Source organism: Fringilla coelebs, assembly GCF_963513975.1.
Source record: "Fringilla coelebs genome assembly, chromosome: 11".
In the NCBI taxonomy this organism is placed as follows: domain Eukaryota; kingdom Metazoa; phylum Chordata; class Aves; order Passeriformes; family Fringillidae; genus Fringilla; species Fringilla coelebs.
The window spans coordinates 14734599-14754867 of record NC_140037.1 but is presented as its reverse complement, the minus strand read 5'-3'; the positions used below and the strand labels follow the sequence as shown (position 1 = coordinate 14754867).

Sequence of the window (20269 nt, the reverse complement as noted above, 5' to 3'; positions counted from 1 at the left end):
CTTTATTTAGATAAATTATCTGCACTTCCTGTCTTAAATTCTTATTGTGTTGTTCTGCAGTGCTAGCCCCTGCTTCACATAAGATGCATTTGAGATTTGAGGCAATCTCTGCATACGCTGGAGGATACAGTTTGATATTAAAGTATATTTTCCTTGCGGGCTTTTCTGCAAAGATTCTGTGCTTCCTTGGTACTGTCTGGAGATTCTCTGTGTTAATAAGAATTGTTTTGTTAATTGATTCCAGAATCTGCTGTACTGGAATAGTCTGCCTTAGTCAGGATCTCCAAATGAATTTTAAAATGGCATCTTTCTGGACAAAATTCTACTTTCTACTATGTTGTCTCCAAAACTGATTATATCAGCCCAGTATATTTCTTGTATATGCTGGGTTGATTTCATTTACAGCAAAATTCTCTATAGGGGGATTAAAATCAAAATTAATTGTGTTTTCAAGAAACCTGGGTAAAGCTGTGTATGATATATGAATCATTTCAGTTTCTCAGAGATTCGGCTCTGTAACTGAATGTGCATGGAGTACACTTGAAAAAGTATCTGAAAACTCCAAAAACAGGACACCTTCTGCAGAATGGGTGTGAGAAGGGCAAAAGTAGCATGACAGTCTCCCCTGCTATCCGGGCTGCCTCATTCCTGGATGAAAGCAGCTGTAGAAGTGTAGAGCATTAAGCTCAAACCTCCTGGATAATCAGGACTGTGACTTTGTTCTGTGTGACAGAGAAGGGCCTGCGGTTCCTGCTGCTGCTGCCTTTTCCACTGAGCCTGCCAACAAAGGGATCAATTAGTGCCAACTGCAGGAGTGCAGCTCCCTTACAAAGGCCTGTGTCCACTTAGAACTGTTCATTTAAGCTCTCATTATGAACTTCAGGTTAATAACAGTGCATGCTGCTACCTCATCATTTACCTGAAACTGAGAAACTATTTTACCAGTTCAGGTGCTTTTTGCAATTGAATCCAACTCTAAATCTCCAGGAGAAGTGGATCATGTTGTGCTGTGATAATTACAGTGTGTAGAGATTTATTTGCAATATAGAATAAAAAGTAGTAACTTTAAAATATTGATGATCAAAGATGTGCAGCTTGATAAATTCACCCATTCTTAAAAGCTGCCTCTTGTTTATGAATGCCCTGCAGACAATTTGACTTTGACAATAAAATCAAGGCTTTAATTTTAAAACTGCCACAACCTGCTTAATTTCTCAGAGGTGTAGAGGTTGTGAGGTTCCCCTGTCTGTCCGCTGGTGAGTGTTCTCTTTTCAGAGAAGTTGGTGCCATTAATCCTTTTGCTGTTGGTGGTTATGCTGAAAGCATCCCACTGCAATGCTGCTTTAGTGTGGCTGGGCATGCTGATTGTCATTAAACTAGCAATAAGCTTGTAAATTGGATAATGCTACAAGTTGAAGATTATTTTAATTGCCAGGATATAAATTTTCTGGGCAACAGGTTTTAAGGCTGAAAAGTGATTTTTGGATGTAGATGGAACAATGTGACTTTTGAAGCTTGGTGCAGCAGCAGTTTGATTATCTGGGTAATTAAATAGATCAACACATGCAGATGTGCTGTTGCTTCCTGCTCAGACTGTATTCAGAGGGCTTGGGCACTTCTGCAGAGCTCATCTGATGGATTTTCTTTGGAGCATTACACTCCATGTGAAGAAGCTGAGGTGATGGCCTTGGCTCCCATTCATGATATCTGCAGAAAAGAATTGCTGCAGTCTAGTGGTGTATTGAGCTCTCTGCAGTGGTGGTTCATGGCACCACAAATCCTGCCTGGAAGCCAAGGAGTGCCAGCCTCTAGGTTCTTGGGAGAACTGACCTTTCCTCTGTTTTCCCTCGAGCACACACCAGGCGTCCTGTAATTCTTACAGTGAAATAGGGTAGAAAACCTGTAAGAATTCCTGGTGGTTAGGAGATTTTCCTGCAGGAGATCTGTGCCTTGGCCCAGGGCTGGTGACCCACCAATGTGCAGGGTCACATGCTAGGCAGCAGTGGTGTTCCATTACCTTGCCCAAAGCCGTGCAAGGCTGCCAGGGAGAGACTTGCTACAACCACAGCAACTGCATCTTTTTCACTTCAGGGCTTTGGAAGCTTTCTTTGGGATCTGTACTCCACAGGGATGTGGTTTTTCCCTTTAGTCAGCTGTCTTTATTCCTTTTTCTATGTTCTCTGTTCTCGCTTTGCTTTTATAGATAGGAGCATAATTTAAAAATAAAATAAAAAAAAAAAGAGCTATTTCACTTCCCTGAGACAGTGAACAGGACTGTGAATGGCGCCTTCTGTTCCCCGTCTGCCTGGGTTCACCTCGTGCCCATCAGCCTTGGCATTAGTCTCACTCACATGGAGCTGTTGAGTTTGTTTTGCTCTCAATAACTCTTTTGAGAGTGGGCAAGTTTCACACTGAAGTAGTTAAAAACCCCAAACTTGGTCACATTTCCTTTTAAATGACATTAGTGTAAGTCACTACCCAGGCTGGGTTTGCTCAGATCACTGGAGCTTTTGGTAAATCCAGTTTGACTTTTGAGGTATTTACCAGTCCTTGAGATCGTGTGAGTTTCCTGCAAAGCTGGAACTGCTGAAGCACTGGAGGGATCCTGGAGCTTTCAGTGGGGCCTGCATGTAAATACAGTAACTGTGTGAATGAAAAACCAACAGTAAAATTCATCAGCATTTCTTTAGTTTCTTGAAGGCTGCCATGCCTTCTGCACTGATAGGAGACTTCTGCAGCTCCCAGTGATGAACCCCCTGAAACAAATGACTGAGATTAGTATTATTTATAGATAACCACAGAGATCATTCATCCTTCTCAAGCTGTTTATTTTTGGGCAGCCCAGTGAAACTGATGAAATTGCCAGTTGTCTGAAATGCTGCTGCCAGTTGTTTGAATGAACGGTATTGATTATAGTTACAGGACTATTCATCTCATACTGGCACGCATACAATACATGGATTATAAAAATGTTGTCTCTGTTGACAGCTGGGTTATGAAATGATACACTGAATTATATGTCCTTGCAGGCAGTGTCTGCATTGACTTTTCTTACCCTAATTCAAAAGTATTAAAAGTTACTTGAAGGAAGACAGAATGGAGCATTAGACTCTGAAAATATTTTTTTTGTACCTTTGTTAGTGACAACGAGTTGACAAGTTTATGTTGAAATGAGATGACACAGCAAAACTCCAATGAGTGTGAACTGGTTTATACAATCTTCTGCTGTGGAGGTGAAAAACACTTGTTTTATTAAAAGAGTAAAGGACTTGGAAGTTGCAGATAGAGACTACTTAAGGGTACTCTATTACCACAGTTCTGTTATAAAAAACAAAAGAGAGACAAGCCCTATTTGCAAGGCATACAGTAGTAGTCTTCTGGCTTCAGAGCAAATATCTTCATCTTCGTCATTTTTTTTCTTTTAAAGAAATGCATTGATGCAGTGATTGTGTTTGTCTACAGTTACCCTCAAAAGTTTTCCATTCTTCATTCTGTCTCTTACTTAATGGTGTGTATCCCAGTTGCCTGGGTCATTCCATCACAATGTCTTTTGCCGTGGGATTCAGTGGAGACAAGGTCAGCAGATGGCCTGTTGGCTGTGGAACAATCTGTTCTTCTAACTTGAATGAGTTAGAACCCCAAAAGTTGAAATAAAAGCCCCTCTGGTGTTTTAGAGAATGTGCTCTCTCATTGATACATTGTAGTATATTTGAAGGATTGATATTTGGAAAAAGTGTGATCATTAAATAAAGATTAGATAGATTTTTAAGTACTGTGCTTGAAAATTTCCACTGTCTTACTCTGTAGCCATGAGTGACTGAAAAGATTTAAGATTTTACATTTAGCTGCTCAGAGCATTTCAGAGCATTTTTATTTTAGTTTTACTCCTGCTTACTTGTTTATATCTGAAATAACACCACTGCCTCCAGCTGCTGTCCTGAGAGCAGACTTTCCCTATATTTGCCTGAACTAATTGGTACAATGAGCATACTTCTGTCACTTCTGTGTACTACTGAAGTTAACTGCAGCATGCTAGGGTGTGTTTTAAAATGTGTTTGCAATTGTAGTCCGTTTATTAAATAAAGGTATTTAATGAAACTTTAAATGCAAAAGTCCAAGTCACGCCAGCTGGAGGTGATTGACTTATCATGCCTCATGAAAACAGGTCTATGTCACTATGGTTCTTAAAATGATATTTAGCAGTTCTTTTTGGCAGTTCAGGGTTTAGGGATTTGCTCTGAACTTGTGTATTGTTTGGTTACCAAAGGGTTGTGTTCTTCCACAGTTTGCATTACTTGTGATAGCTTTCAAGCAGAACGTTTTTACCGTAATCCCGGGTTTTTCACAGCATGAACTACCAATTTCCTGAATAGGAATTTTTTTTTCTCTTGTTCTTTATTTTCCTTCATAGTCTGATTTTTTTTTTTTAATCTGTAAAATTTGTAATGAGAAAATAAGTGAAACTAATCTTGTTCTTCATTTGAGTCTCTCGTCATTGGTTTTTCAGATCCTAGCAAGCCACTTTTTGTCTGTCTGCTTCCTTCTGCTTGCCTTTCCTTTGTCTCAGTCTTTGGAGTGAAGCTGTTCTAATACCACCACTTTATTGATGATGTTTTATTCCTAAATTCTTTCTCCAAAAATTTAATCTCCTCTTATGAGATGGGATATGCTTAATCTCTATACAAGTGGATGAGTTAGCAGAATAAATATCCTGTGTGTTCATGGGAGAATAGACACCCCCATGCCCATGCTGTCAGCAGAGGGAGATGGATTCTGTTGATAATTTGTGTGGTGCAGTGGCTGACAAGATACAGTAGCAAGGATAAAACACTAGCGACTGCACTTGGCAAAATTTAGTGGTCTCTTCAACTGTGAATGGGTCTGCTTAATTGTTCCCCTGCTGAAACCATGCATCAGAGCAGCACAAGCTGAGCAGTTGTGATGGCTGAACTTGCTCCTGCTGCTCATGAACCAGACAGACTGTAAATGCAAACAGTAGGTGCTCCCCTTACCTCTAATTAAAGCATGGATGTGGTTTTGACTGTTCAGCTGCAGTGTCAAGTTACTCACAAAGCCAGCTTGGGAGGTGATAAGCAGGTATTTTTACTAGATACCTTTGCCTTTCTGGCTTCCTTGGGCAGAGAGGACAGCCTGAGGGTGAAGAAATGTACAGTGATGAATCTCTCCTTCTTTTTCCTTTTTTAATTATGGAAAACTGTGACATTTCTACCATTTGCTTTAGTGTAAAGAGGAAAATGTCCTGTGAATCCTAAGAAAAGTTGTCCTTCCCTAAACAGAATTGTCTCATTCTTCTGTGGAGCTGCAATATGACTGCTTCTGTCCTATTTGTTTAAAGATACAAGATCAATTGTGGTAATAAAGACTACCTGTGATGGTTATCTGAGTTCTTGAGAAAAAAAAATGGCAGAGGAAGAAATAAGAAAGGGTGCTAATGTCTCTTGAGAGGTTGCTTGTATAGGACTTGTAGCTAAACCACCTTATTTAATATTCTTCAGTGTTCTATGCTCTTGTCCATAAGGGCATTAACACCTTGTTGGAGAGCTTGGATGTTGAAACTGAACACCCTGAACACCCTAATGTCCAAACTTGCCTTTCAACAGTCTACTCAGCTGTATAAAACACTGTGTGGGTATCTAATTCAAACCCCAGCTTTGTTCTCTGTGAGTAGCAATATCCATTGCAAGAGGCAATCTCTGCTAGATGTCAGTTGGGGTGAGTTGTGCTGTCTTTCAAGAGAATGAGAACATGTGGGCTTGCTTAGCTTAAATAACTGGTTATTTTTCAGATCTAGTTAATCACAAGCCCAAGTTCTTCACCTGAACCATCCTTCCAGAGTCATCCATTCAGGTAGCCTTTTCTAATCTTGGGCAGAAATTACATTTTTAAACTCTGATTATGCTGTTTTAGAGGAAGAACCCTTCCTCTTGTATTTGACAATTCTTATTTTTAATAACTCTTGGGTTTATTTATACTTTTCATTTGATTCAAACTTGGTTTTATTCTTTTTTCCTGCAATTGTGTCAGGACTAAATGTACGTCTTCTGCTTGTACAGACAATATCTGCTGATATCAAGGACACAGGTTTTAAAATTATGTGTACAGCAGCATCTTTGTGTAATAGTACTGTGATCAGTGCTGTTTCTTAATAAGCAACACCATATTATTGCTTCATTCCTGGGGAGAGTCTCACAAAGATGAGTTAAGTTTTCCACAGTGAGATTAATTTCTCACTTGCTCCCCCCTAGTCTCCCAAAACTGGTATTCAGAAATAAATCTTTTAGGAGAAGAATTTAATTATCTTGCATTTCCCACATTGTTGCCTCTAATTAGCTGACTGTGCTGTGGATTCCAGCCCTCACTTGGGGAAGTTTGAATGGACACTGTAGATAAAACAGTTTTAGAAAGAGACTTCAGAACGTGGCTTGTCAGGAGGCTGCAGCTCTGTAGAACATGATTAGTTTCACTTATTGGCTTGACCCAGCACATTTATTCTGCTTAGCTGAAGTAATGAAAAGCCTAGATACTGAAGTTATTTACATTTGTTTGAACTATCCTTCTGGTAAAAGAAAATATTTTTATTGTGACATTTCTATGGTTTGTTTTATTTGCAGTAGTATTCTCCCTCTTATGTTTTTATTCAAGGTTAATTGTGTGATAGCAGGATATATTTTATTTGAGAATGGGTTTGGGGGTTGGTAGAGAGGAAGAATAGGACCAAGTAAGTGAGGGGAGGCTGCAGTTTGGAAAAGAATCTGGAGCCAAGAGTTAAATTGCACTTCTTTCTAAGATGTGAAATGGCTTGAAAATACTTCTAGGGGACAACCTTGGTGTGTTTGCTGTCTAGAAAGATTTTTAATTACTGTATCATGGGTAGATTTCATGGAAGGGGAAGAACAGAAATGAAATAACTTGAAACTAGTATTTAGCCCATATATTCATGGCTACTAAATTATCCTGTTAGTGTCATTCTCTCTTTCTATTCCTATACTCAACAAAGTAAGATGAAAGATTCTGTGTACTTTTGTTTTGATTCCCCCAGAGTGAAGAGGAGGCTCCCAGCAGATGGCTACCACTGAATCCTTGTATGACCCAATAATTTTGTTTGACAGTAATATTTCATTCCATCATAGATTAAAACAATAAAATCCCAAAGGTTCTGTGCTTAAAGAGACAGGATAAATTTATGAATTCTGTATACTATGTGTAAAGTTGATTCCTGCTGTCCTTTCTCATAGCACCAACATGACAGTCAACCAGAAGGGAAAAAACATTTCTTTTTTTTCCTCTCATTTTTGTAAGTGGCAGCATTTGCTGACTTGTTACATGATTACATTTCTCTGTTTTCGTCCCATCACTTGTCTTCTTTTTATTTATCCAATAACAAGAAAAGAGAATTGTATGAAAAAGTATACTGCTAAATCCATACAAAATTTTGAGCAGTCCATGATTTTTCAATCCATGGAGTTCATAATTTAGTTTCTTTGATATGGTTTCTGTAAGTCTCAGGGCTTCTTGAAATACTGCAATATACTGACAGTGCTTAACTAAACTAATGGTAGCCTGTATATGCATTTCTGGCAATGTTTTTGCAGACTCTTCTTGATTTAGTGAAAAACCATAAAGGTCAGTAGCTTGCTGTATGTCCATATGGTAACTTCAGGGTTCAGAACCATGATCCCAACCAGAAAGGGTGTTACAAGTGTATTATTCTAATGAGAAATATTAGAAACAAATCAGAATATTTTTGTGCCACATTTACTTAAAGCAGATTCAACTGTGAGTTTAGCCCCAGAGGCAAAGAATAGCATAATAGAGGGACTTGAATGCCTGCTTTTCTTTTATAGGTGATATCTGTAGAACAGGAGGTAAGAAATATTGTCTGGGCTTCTTTGGGAAGCTTGGAGGAGCTGATGAATTCATCAATCCCTTTTATGCAGCTCTTCTGGAGGATTTAAATCTTCCTGTCTTCAACTTATTAAATTATTATGAGAAAGTCATTCTATTGTTATCAAATTCATTTTTCTTATGCAAGTTTCTGTGCTATTTTTGTTATAGAAAGGTATTGTCTCACTGATAACATTGCCAGTGGGAAGGAGGGCTTGGACTTGCTCGTGCAAATGGAAAATACACGGAGAAAATCAGAGTACAAAGAAGTCTTCTGTGCCTATAGCTGACATTTCTTAGAAAATGAGGTCTCTTAAGCCTCCTAGTATAGTCTGGAGAGACACTTCACTTAGTGCATTAATCTATCTGAAAAGCTTTACTACCTGAGTTCAACAAATAAATCTATTCAAGGCCTACAAAATTTTCAAGTCCAAAAATAGTCTGTTGGTGGGATACTTTAAAAAGCTTGACTCTGTCAGGGAGTTGGTTTGAGAATCAGAGTAGGAAAATTCAGTAGCAGCAGCCCAACATCAGCTCCTACAATGCAGTTTAATCAAATTCAAGGGCACATTATCATAGCCCATTCTGCTGTCTGCTGCTTAGGCAGTATAGGATTACATGAGATGCATTTGTGTGTGATGCAGAGAAAGGTTCCAAACCAGGAAACCTCTCTTTGTGATGAGCTGCTTTTTGCTGAATGATGTGAATGCTTCTCTTGACTATTACACAGGTTCTAATAAGAGACAAATATTTTTAATTTACTTTGAAATTGGCAGTGAAATTTTCAGGTTAAAATTCAGAATTATTAATCTGTAAAAACTGGAGGATATTGTGTGTTACTTTATAAGAAATTAGTAAAGCAGCAATTTAATAAGTTTTTATTTGGTAGGACATGGGTACATTTAAATTAAAGTAAGGCATTATTTACAATCTCTAACTGTAGTCACGTATCAGTTCCTATTCTGTTGTGCATAGCAGGCTGATTTTTTTAAAAGCTTTTTTGACAGGCAGCTGAAAAATTAATCGAGTTCATTGAGTTCATGAAATGGTTCCTCCCGTCACTGTGAGCAAGGGCTGCCCGGCTCCTGAGCCCGGTCATGTCACCCAGGGCTGGCAGTGGCTCTCCCCAGTCTCATCTCTCACTAAGCCTCTCCCTGTCCTTAGCACAGTTTTGTTCCATGGTTGACCTCCCAGAACAGGTGGTGCTGCAAGCAGCAGTGGGGGCAGGCCTTCAGGGTGATGATGGTCTTCTGGAAAGAGCTCATCCTGCAGCTCACTGCAGAGCTTGAGGAATGGTACAGCCCTGTGGGAAATTACCTTAAGGCAGAGAAATTTATTGCCATCTGTCATCCAAAGTGCTGCAGTTGAGCTGTTTGGTAAATTGGATGTCAGACCTACTGTCCTAAAGATACACACTGCCCTTTTGAGACTGTTTCCCCCAACGCTGTACTGATTTGGGTGTTGCACAGTTGTATTTCAGACACTGGTGAGACTCATCTGCTTGTTCCTTGGCTGAAAAAATATCCCCTAAATGGGGGAATTCCTAATGGTTTATCAAAGACTGATTGACAGCTGAAGTGTCTAACTGAAGGAAGGATCCACAGTGCTTTGTTCTTTAGAAATTCATACTTACTTTCTGCCATAAGGATTAGCATTCTTGTTCCCAAAACCAGAAAAGGCTTGGGTAGTGTTGCAGCAACATTGTTGCTTTGGACTTCTCCCCTGCTTCATTTTTTCTCCCTTCTAAGTTTACTCAGTAGTTTTGCAGGATGCTTAGAATTTGTTGGGGTATGCAAGCAAGGTGTTAGCAGCTTTGGGGATTCTTGTAAAAAGCCAGAGAGTATTTTTTGGTACTTCTAATAAAGTGTCAGAATATTTTCAGAAGAAAGCTTATGTTTACATCTCTTCCCTACTGTAAATATGGTTAGCAATGGCAATAACGTCATCCAAATTTTTTTTTAAAGTATCTGTGGTTCTACATTCATTTATATTCATGCTGATGAGACCACAAACATGGAAAGATCACAGGAGGATTCTCTGACCTGCATGATGTTAGCAAATAAAAGAGTTTCTAACTCTTAGAAATGGAAGTTACAGAAATCTTCTTGTTTTCTGTTAACTCTTCTAGTAAGGGAGAGGGAAGGAAGGCCTGTAGCATGAACATGCAGGTGTTTTACTGCTAGGAGAGATTTTACTAAATATTAGTAGAGAAGAGACCAAGGAAGTGTGGAAGTGTAATGGTGTAAATCAGACAAAATCATCTGATAACCCTCATACAGCTCAACTGTAATGCCTCATGGAAGGAGACCACCAAAGTGAGCACCATGGTAACTTGACCCTCAGCTCTGATTTAGTGTCTTGAGCTTCAGTCTGTCTGTCCATCAAAGCATGGAAGCCTGTTCTTAAATTTGTGCGCAGAGCTTTGGGATGTAGGACATTAAGTAAAACCCTCTGTGCATGTAGAGCAAGGTGAACTAAGCTGTAGTTCTTCAGGTGTGTGTTCTTGAGAAAGTCAGGGGGTGCCCCACACTGCAACTGTCTCACCCAGCGTTCTGGTGAGGATTTCCAGGATCTCTTGGTCCTAGAACCAAAGGGCTGCTAGTCTGGCCTTGATACGAGGCAGTTAGCTCCTGTTTGTCAAGGGGAGATGTGGGAAGAGCCCCACTGCTCCATTAGCATCACTCATACCCCTGCAGACCACAGTTTTGTGCTGTTGCTAATGATTAATGAGATTCTCTGCCTATGACTGTAGCAGCATCTTGTGGAGCACAATAAATGCATGGTGCACCATGTTCGCTATGCAGGTGGCTGAGAGCAGACATTAAACCAGTATTTAAAGCTATAACATTGTGTCCAAACCCCTTGAGATTTACGAATAATTCCAAAGTAGGTCTGTCTCTCTTGGCCTCCCCTTCCCCCTCTGAAAGGGCAGCAATCACTTCAGAATTAACATGTAGCAATGTGACTTTTCTTTCACAATCAGGCTTTTGCTGTACCATTTCCATCAATTTTGGCTTCCACATTATTCAGCTGTGCACTAGACAACTCTTTTGTTATGTGCCAATTAACCCAGCTTGATAAATAGTGATTATGCATAATTCATAAAGAATAATATTCTTGTTGTTTCCTGTAAATAAGGCACTGGCTTAGCTGAGGGTACTGGTCTGTGAAATACTGTCAGATGTGATCATGAAGGTCCAGGAGGCTGATAGCAAGAAGAACTCTGAGGGCTAAGGCAGATAGAAATCATATCAACAAAAATAGATGGGAGGATGTTTTGTAAGGGCAGTTGGGATGTTGATGTATTTCTGTAGTTTGCACTTTCAGTGTGAATAAATCTTTCTGTTCTAGTCCAGCTTTCACTGAATTCCATGTGAACTTCTCCAATGGTACTGGTGGGTGCTTTATTGGACCCCTAAGGAGCACCTTCAAATAATTCCCTGGCTTCTGAAGCCAGTTTTCACAGGCATCCTGTTTCTGCTTCTGCATTAACGGATCTGAAGCCTCTCAGACTGATCAGCTGACAGCAGTGGAACACAAGGGTGAGAATTGCATAGCCCCATGAACTTTGAGTAGAACAGGAGAGGAGATACAGAAATATGAAATCCAGTCCTCTGGTCCAAGATGTCACTTACAGTGACAGTGCTTGCTGGAAGACCATTGCAGAGCCTCCAGGAAAGTGTGAGGAACTGTTGCTTTGGGTAAGCTGGGCTGTCTGTCAGCCAGCACTGTGCTCTGCAAACATAGAGCCAACTGGAAACCCTCCAGAGCTGGAGGCTGCTTGCACAGCTGCTGTTTTGGCATTTGCATCCCCTTTCTCCTTGAACAACCTTAATCATGACCTTCACCTCCTGGTGAATTTTACCCAGCTCAGTGCTTCAGGTGTGTTGGCCACTTTGCCTCTTCTTTCATCCTCTGTAATATATCCCAACAGGCCTATAAATGGCACCACCTCAGCAGACTCAGCTCATCTTTCATCACACTGCCAGAGCCTTGTTTTGATTTATTGCCTCTCACCACAGTGGCCCAGAATGAAGTCAACTTCTGAAATCACTTAGGAAAGGATCTGCTGAACAAGCATACATTTAATAATATGCCTCTGCCTTTTTACTTCCTCCACACTGAGATGTTCCAGTGATATAAGAAATCCCTTCAGAGTACTGGGGTGCTGGAGATTGCAGCTGCTGATTCACAGCTCTGAGGCACAGCATTGCCTTCAGCTGCTGCTCCCTGATTCAGCCCCACATTCTGCCTAACATCCTCAGCTACAAAATGCTGCCCTTTTCTGATGGGTATGATTTATTTTTTTCTTCATACCACAAAGCTCTTGCTTTCCTTTAGCCTGTTGTTTAAAGTATTAAGATAGTCTCTGAAGAAGGTAACAATAGTGAAGTGGGTACTCCCTTGTCTACCACGTCTTGTCAAGTTCATCTTAAAGACACTTTTTTGAACATGTCTTTTTGTTCCAAGGCAGAGTGCTTAATGGCCTGTGGAACTCTTATTACTTTGAATATATTTACAGAAACATTTGTGTAACTGTGTTTATTAGAATATGCATGTAATTAGAATATATTGCCTGCTTGTAAATAAATGGCTGCTAAATTTTCTACTGTGTTAAAACTGGACAATTTTTCAAAGAACGGAGGTTTTCATATTTTCCTCCCACCAACATTTTTAGAAGAATTGCTTTGGAAAATAAGAGGTACAGTTACAATCCAAAGTGATCAGAGCAAGCAAGCATGACATACCATATTAAATTAAAAGCATTTCAAATGGTGCAACAGATGGAAACAAGTTATTTCACTTGAGTGAGTGTTACATATTTGTGTTGCATGCACGCTGTCCGTGTTTCTGCAGAGATTAGTCACGAAGCAGGAGCTGGATATTGGATGTGAGGAACACAAATGATCGCTGTTTGCTGTGAATATATTTAGACTCTCCTGCAGAAAGCTTTGACAGGTCCTTTGGCTCCCTCACACAGGTGTTAGCTCATCTCCCATGGTTCACGGAGAGAGGAGCGTGTGGTTATGCGTACAGGATTGGCTAAAGCTTTTGTGAAGGTCAGAGCTCAGTGAACTGCTTTACATCCACTCATTAAGTCCCTAACACTCTCTGAACCTGAGGGAGGCCTGTGCCATAAATCTTAAGCATCCAGGATGGTGGAGCTGCAATCAGGAGCAGAGTGTTGGCATTGCACGTACTGCTGCTGTTGGCAAGGCATTGATTATCCTGGAGCTGCTGAGCAGAAACATCTCTTCAAGCAGGGTAGGAAAGGCAGATATCAATGCCTTTCCTTTTCTCTCCAGCAGTGAGTTTAACTGTCTACCAAGAGAAGCCTCTTGTGCTTCTCCTGCAAGCGCTACTTTGGTGTCAAGATCACCATAGGCAGAAAGCAGAAGAGGTCACAAATAACATAAATCCACAGCATTCAAATTTGACTTCTACAACAGTGTAACAAAGTCTTCTTTCTAAAAGTTCTTTGTTTTAAACTGTGTGGTATGTTTTAATAGTTTTCCTTTAAAATAAATGCTTCCTGTGAGCAGCTTGTGGGGGTGGTGGGATCAAGATGAAAAGTGTTAACAGTCGATTGTGAATGACCAGGATGGGGTTAATAGAAAGCTTGGCTATATCTGTGGTGCCTGATCTGGGAGCTTGAACTCCATCTTGTACAGACACAAACAGGATAATGTAGTATTCTGATCAGCACGTACCTAAGTATAGTCCTTAAGTACCTAGCACGTTTTTTAAATCATCTTTCAAAAAAAATCAGTTGATTTTTGTGGCATATATATATCTTCTCTCACCTTTAATCCATTTTAAGCTTAAACCCCTATTTTATTTCTTTCAAACTCCAATGGTTTATACTTCAGAATGAGTCATGATTATCTGACTCACAGCCTTTCAAATGTTCTAATAGTACTCATAATCAATGGTATATTTTTAAAAGATCAGTGTGTAACAGGGATTCCAGGTAAATAAAATCCTTTCATATTGCGGTCCTGGGAAGAGGCTCACACTTCCTGGCAACTGGCTGGATTGACTCCTGGGTTTCTTCCACCATCAGAAATGTCATAATTACAGAGATTCTGAATAGCCAGTGAGTTTTCTTTTTTCTTTTAATGAAAACCATGCATTATAATTTGGAAGGTTTGTGGGATAAAACTCATTATGTGCTTGAGTTTTAACGAGATTTTACAGGAAAAAAAAATATTTGGTGGGGTTTTTTAGCTTTGTGGTCAGTAACCTGAACACAGAGTTAGTTCAGACTCTACACCATCTTAAGTTTGGAAGTAGCTTGGGAGCTAAATGGAAGTGAGTAGAAAATAGCAATACAATAGCACTGTATTGCTGTCTGTTCCCAGCTGCTCGGACTACCTGCTCAGACTAGAGCAGTTTTCAGAAAGTTAAGCACAGCCTTCTCAGTAAAATCGAGGTTATGTTCAGCCTGTTTTACAGTTTGGTACCCAAGATTACCCTTTTTTTTCACATATTAAACATATTAGGTAGCTTTTAAATTACCAAAATACTTTAATCTGCATATATATCAAATTGGCAGTTTGGGCCAGAGGGGTTTTTATTCTTTTATTTTTATTTGCTTTTATTTGACTGAAGCTGTGCTAATGGACTAATACTCCCATTGTGGCACGAGTAAGGCTTGGTGCTGCTGGTGTTCCCACTTGCACCCTTACAGCCCAAGTGGCTTCTGTTTGTCATTGCCAGCTGGCATTTTTCATACACTCATAAAATTCACACAAACATTTCAGTTTGAAGAGAAGATCCTGCACACAACAAATTCATGCACATTGTTAGGATTTTATTTGAACCCAGTCATATATATAAAAGCCAAAATATGTAAAGTTTAATGAGGCAAGTTTGTCATAAGCAATTGGGCACACTGAAAGAAACCAAGGTTGTGGTGATGGATGTGTACAGCACTAAGCAGCAAGGAACTGTAATTGTGATTGGGGTTCCAAAGTCATCTTGAAAAGCAGATAAGAAATAAAGCCTTCTTTAACAGTGTGTGATGGAGTTAGGAAATGGTGACTGAAGTAATCTTGAACAGGATCTTGACCAGAGAGTGTTCAAGGATGCTTGGATCTGAACATGTGTTCAGAATTGCTTTCCAGTAAATGGTTTGTAAAATATGAATGGATTAATCCTTATTCTTTTCATTTGCTATTTAATAATATCCCCTCCTGCTGCCAGAACATGCTGTTTTTATTTTATTTGCTCTCCTAAAATGAAATGCAAACTGAAGTGTGCATATTTGAAGAAGACATTAGGTAGAACAAAGCAAACTGAGTAGTTCTTTGTAAAAAGAACTACAGAAAACATTGCAATTTCATCATTGAGAAAATTAATGCCATAAGTGAAGTAACAGGAGTAAATTATGGTTTTGTTTTGTGCTCTTCCGTGAGGTTTTGGGTTGAGTTTTTTTGTTTTCAGGGAAAATTTGTTTGTTTGTGAGGGCATATCTTTTTCTAGGTAGGATGAGAAGTCATGTTATAGCCAGTGTCTCAGGAAGGTTCGTATCCAATTTCAAGTTGTAGCTTCCTTGGTTCCCTCCTGCCCCCAGGAATTTTCACTGTTAACTGTTCCAAGAATAGCTGCTTTCAGAAATGCATCTTTCCTCACCCGAATTTTAAACAATATTTTCTCCATTACAGAATTCAATCTTAATTAAAATGTAAAAGATGGTTTTATTTGCTATAGGTAAATGCAGTTCACTTAATTTTACATTTTTAATATGATGGGCTTGTCTTTAAAGGAAGTTCTCAAGTCTGATTGCCTGGAGCCCCCTGAAAGTAGCTCATTCTGCATTCAGGGGCACTGCTGTGCTGATCTCCTCAGGGCTCAAGGTAGAGAGAGTTGTTGCTTTTCATCCTGTGTATTCAAATGAAAGCAAAAGAAAGTAGTAGAGGCATTGTCTGTTTCTCTAAGAGGAAGGCTGTATTTTTAGTGTAAGAGGTAATGTTAATGGTAACCCTTGCTTTATTACAACAAGAAGATCAGGATGGAGCCCTAGAAAGTGGCAACTGCTCTGAGTTAGGCTGCATATTATTCCATTGTAAAGTAGTCCCATTAGTCTGTTGGCTGAAGCTGGCAGTGAGAGCTGTCTGGAATCCAATACAATTGGCAAAAGGAAGTGGAGGGAATAAAGTTATTTCACAGCTGAGGGAAACCAGAACACAAAACTAAGGAAGCAGTTTGAGCAGCACATGGTAATGTCAGCTGAGACAGAGCTCCTGCAGTGCCTTCCCTTCCAAGAGCTGGGGGAGTATCACTGAAAAAGGCTGACAGTGTCCTGTGACACAGAGTGACTTTGTCACACCTACTTTATAAGAAATTGATATGGACAAAGGGGAAATTACTTGCTCATAAAAAGAGTAACGAAGGAGGAATAGTGTCTGAGAAATTGTAACCTCCAACCCCTGACTCCAAAACTACCAGGCTCTTGCATCCAGGGCTGAAGTGCGCTGGATACCACACCTGGGAGAATCCTGCTGACTTTTACAATTCAGTCATTAATGATATCATCCAGTGGAAAAGCATGTGTTACATTCCACCAATAACATATCTCTTTTGTCAGCTTTATACATCTTCTATTTAAACAAACAAAAATCCAAACCTACTTGTATATGTTCCTAGTAACGCTTCAGTTGTTTATAGTAAGTACTGGAAGGAAAAAAAAAAGGTGTCAGAAGTTTTGACTTTAGCTTCTAGGCAATAGACAGTAGAAATGTCAGGTCTTATACAACCTTGTTGTGTCAGGAATACTCACAGTCACTAAAGCATAGAAAAACGAAATACCCTTAGAAAGGAAAAATAAATTTTAAAAATACATAAAGCATCTAATAACTTGTGTGAAGGGGGGCATCTTTTGAGATTCTGGCCTGCAGCCTTCCTGGGATCTGAGTGCAAAAAAAAAAAAAAACTTATCTGGTTAATCTTAGCAAGTTTCAGTGGTGGGCCTGATTTGACTGGAGGGAGGATGAAAATGCAAGTAAAACAGATGTCTGGGTTCGTTGATGCTTAGGATGGCTCAGCTGCTATTCAGTATGGAAACTAAGATTTCTGTTTATTTGGTTTCAGTAGTTGCACTTTGGTCGGTTGGTTTTGGGGTTTGAGTTTTTTAGGGTTTGGTTTTGGTTTTTTTGCTTGGTTGGTTTAGTTTGGTTTTTTTGGTTTTGGGGTTTTTTGGTGTGGTGGTGGTGGTTTTTTGGGTTTTTTTTTTAAGTAAATTCTGCTTACTACTGTAATCACTCTGCCTCTGAGCATTTTCCTTCCTTGGCAGGAAACACCAGTCTGTCATGACCTGAAAGTTTCTTATCTTCTTTTGACATGCTTGAGAATTCACAGACTTCTGTCATACCATCACTTTCTCTCCTGCCACAATGGCGTGTGGCAGCTCACTTTGAGGAAAAGTCCAGTGTTAAATCTCCATTAATAAATACTCACCTTGCACCTAACGCCAGTTAAAAAATGCAAATGAACATTGAGGACAAGATAATTGGCTTTTAGCTTTTCCTTATAAAAACAAAGTTTTATTTGCCTTTTAAATAGGCTAGCAAAACTAAATTGGCATCCTACAGTGCATGCAGAATAAATAGGAATAATATGCTAATAGTAGAAGACAGTCTGTCAAAGGGTTAATCTTTGAAATCTGCTGTGAATACAAACCTGAACCAGGAAAAATAAGAGTGGGCAGATAGTTGCATTTGTTAGAATATATTTTTGGTGATCCTCCAAAATCAGGAGGAAAAATAATTGCAAATACTCTGAGGACCAAATCAGAGCTCTCCCCTCCATGCGAGCAGCAGCTCCAGGTTGGCTCTGAGGTCTTGTTGGGAGAAGGTCCTGCTTAGTCAGGTTGTTCACAGACTGGTTTTTTTTCTCAGATTATTCATTAATTGATGATGGGCACTTTGCATAAATGAGCACAATCTGCTGTGAAAGTAAAGTTTAACTCAATTAAGTCACAGTTCAGAAATATTCCTTAGTTTTACACCTGATAAGAAATAATGGCTGAATCCAGGACTATTTGAAATGCTCTTGGTTTTTAGGATCAGGAGATCTTTGGGAATGTTTGTTTACATTGCAAGAAGGGATGATTCCTGGAATACTTGGTTTTCTCTGCAGTACAGAATCTACATAAGAACTATGCCATTAATATATACATGAAAGAAGCTTGATCTGAGGTACAGGCTCAGTGTATGTGAGGACACTCCATTAATCTCTCTTCACTGATTATTCCTATGGAATTAAAGGGTTTACACACCATTTCAATGATTTGGAGACTGCCAGACTTTCTAATGTAATTTTTGTTTTTCCCTTTTTTCCATCTTTAAGTTAATGCTTTTTATTTGTTACTTCAGCAGATAATTTTTTATGGTAGCTTTTCTGCTTTATATCCTGCTGGTATGTAGTTTAACAAAATGCCTTTTTAAACAGTGTATTTAATTCCTCAGTCATGCCTCTGGGAATAAATTCTTAGTGTATTATAACTTCTTTTATATCTTTTCTTTTCTGTGGTTGATAACCTCTGCAAACTTTCCTTTCAGAAATTACCACCTCCTTTCTGTGTCTCACCAGCTGCTATTTGCTGCTGGTCATGTCCTGTTACAGTGGCTTAAATACTTAAAGAAATTCCTTAACAGTGTTTCTAGTTTTTGCATCTAGAGCTTCAGAAAGAAAATCAAATTTTCACAGCTGACTGCTGATTTTAGATGTTCTTCATGATGCTGTGTCAATGAGCTGGTATTGTGGAGAATCCTTTTTGAAATTACTCTTGCAGTTTTTAGTGATCCTGAATGGTAGCATTTATGGTGGAAGATGTGGTGGTATTTCAGAAGTAGCAATGCTGTACATTTTTGTGTAGAAGTCATGTCCTTACTGGTAATTACCTGGGTATTTTTGCAAAGCTAAATATGCAGCGTTTTTGCACAAGTGTTTAATGGATGTCTTGGTTTATAGACAAGTTTTAGGAGAAAAAACCCTGAAATTAATGTTTCCTCTAAAGAGAAGGGAGTTTGCCAATGAGAGAAATGAATACCAGTGGGTGAAAGTGAAATAAACCCAAACTGCTTATTAACCACAAAAAGGGTGCACACAAGTCATAGAAAAGGACTGAATAAATACTGGAAATTGAAATTTCAAAACTTTAACCCCCACTTCTTCCAGGCCTGTGGCCAGGGGGCAGAGATGACAGCTGTCCCCTTTGTCTCAGGGAAGGAGAGGCACGGGAGCTCACGCAGCCGTTCAGAATAGATGAGATCCTTTCTGGTGTTGGTCTCCTCCTCACAGCAGGCAAGGCTGCTGGGTTTTGGTGCCCTTTCCTCTGCTGGCTTGGGCTCTCCTGGGGCCTGGACTGTCTGGCACAACCCCCACAGGCTCCCAAGAGTGGAGAGGGGGAAAGAAAGGAAAAATCCAAGCCAAAACAGTTCAAGTGGGGGGGGGACAACAATCAAAAACAAACAAACAAAAAACCCATACACACAACCAAAAAAAACTCAAGGATCTCTGCTGGAGTCCAGAGAAAAAGGTGGGAAAAGAAAAAAGTATGAAGCTTCTTGCCTAAGCAAGCAAAACTGATCCAGCAAAGGAGCAGTGTAACATCCTGGTCCATGGTGCGCGGAGCACACCCTGTGGCGAGAGTTCCAGCAGAGCCTTCACCTGGTGCTCCCAGGCTCCAGCCCCACCCTCTGGTTCATATTAAATCTACAGCAGCCATTCCTGGGCATAAAGCAGAGGATTAGGGAATAGAGTATCACCATAAAATCACCCCAAGACAATGGGGCTGGTTGTAAATTGTTGTTAAATCCAGTTCTTGACAATTGAAATTGGTAATGAATGAACATTTTTCTGGGAAATCTCTTTTCATTACAAATGGGCCTTGCTCATCCCTGTTCAGCAGTGGTATGATTAGAACTGCTGCTGTGCTGTATTGTATTGCAGTTGTACAGTCTTTTTATAATCCAGAGCCCCAGCACCTCACAGATCAGGCTCCCTCTCTATCAGTGACGCAGACTCCCTCCATGGAAAGAACTCAGGGTCACAAGAACTTTGTGCCTTTCCTACAGAGCTGAACAACAAAGAAATTCTTTTTCCTACAATGACCATGAAGCTGGCCATGTTTACAAATTGAAACACTTTCATTTTTGTCCAAAATGGTAATTGTTCAATCTCTATAAAGGATGGGAAATAATGAAGTATTTTCCCAGATAAGTACACTTTGAAAAAAATCATCTTTGTCTGCATTTTTTTTTTTTTTTGATACAAGATGAGTTTATCAGGACAGAGAATAGTTAATGACTAAGAGCCTTCAGCTTAAGGGATATCAGCTTTAGTCCCATGAAGCAACAAT

The 20269-nt window shown here is 39.6% G+C and overlaps 1 protein-coding gene across 2 annotated transcripts in view; it reads left to right on the top strand.

Moving 5' to 3' along the window:
* Nucleotides 1-20269, top strand: part of GRIA3 (glutamate ionotropic receptor AMPA type subunit 3) — a gene marked incomplete at both ends in the record, with an annotated part of 139793 nt that overhangs the window by 12092 nt on the left and 107432 nt on the right. The window lies entirely within an intron of this gene.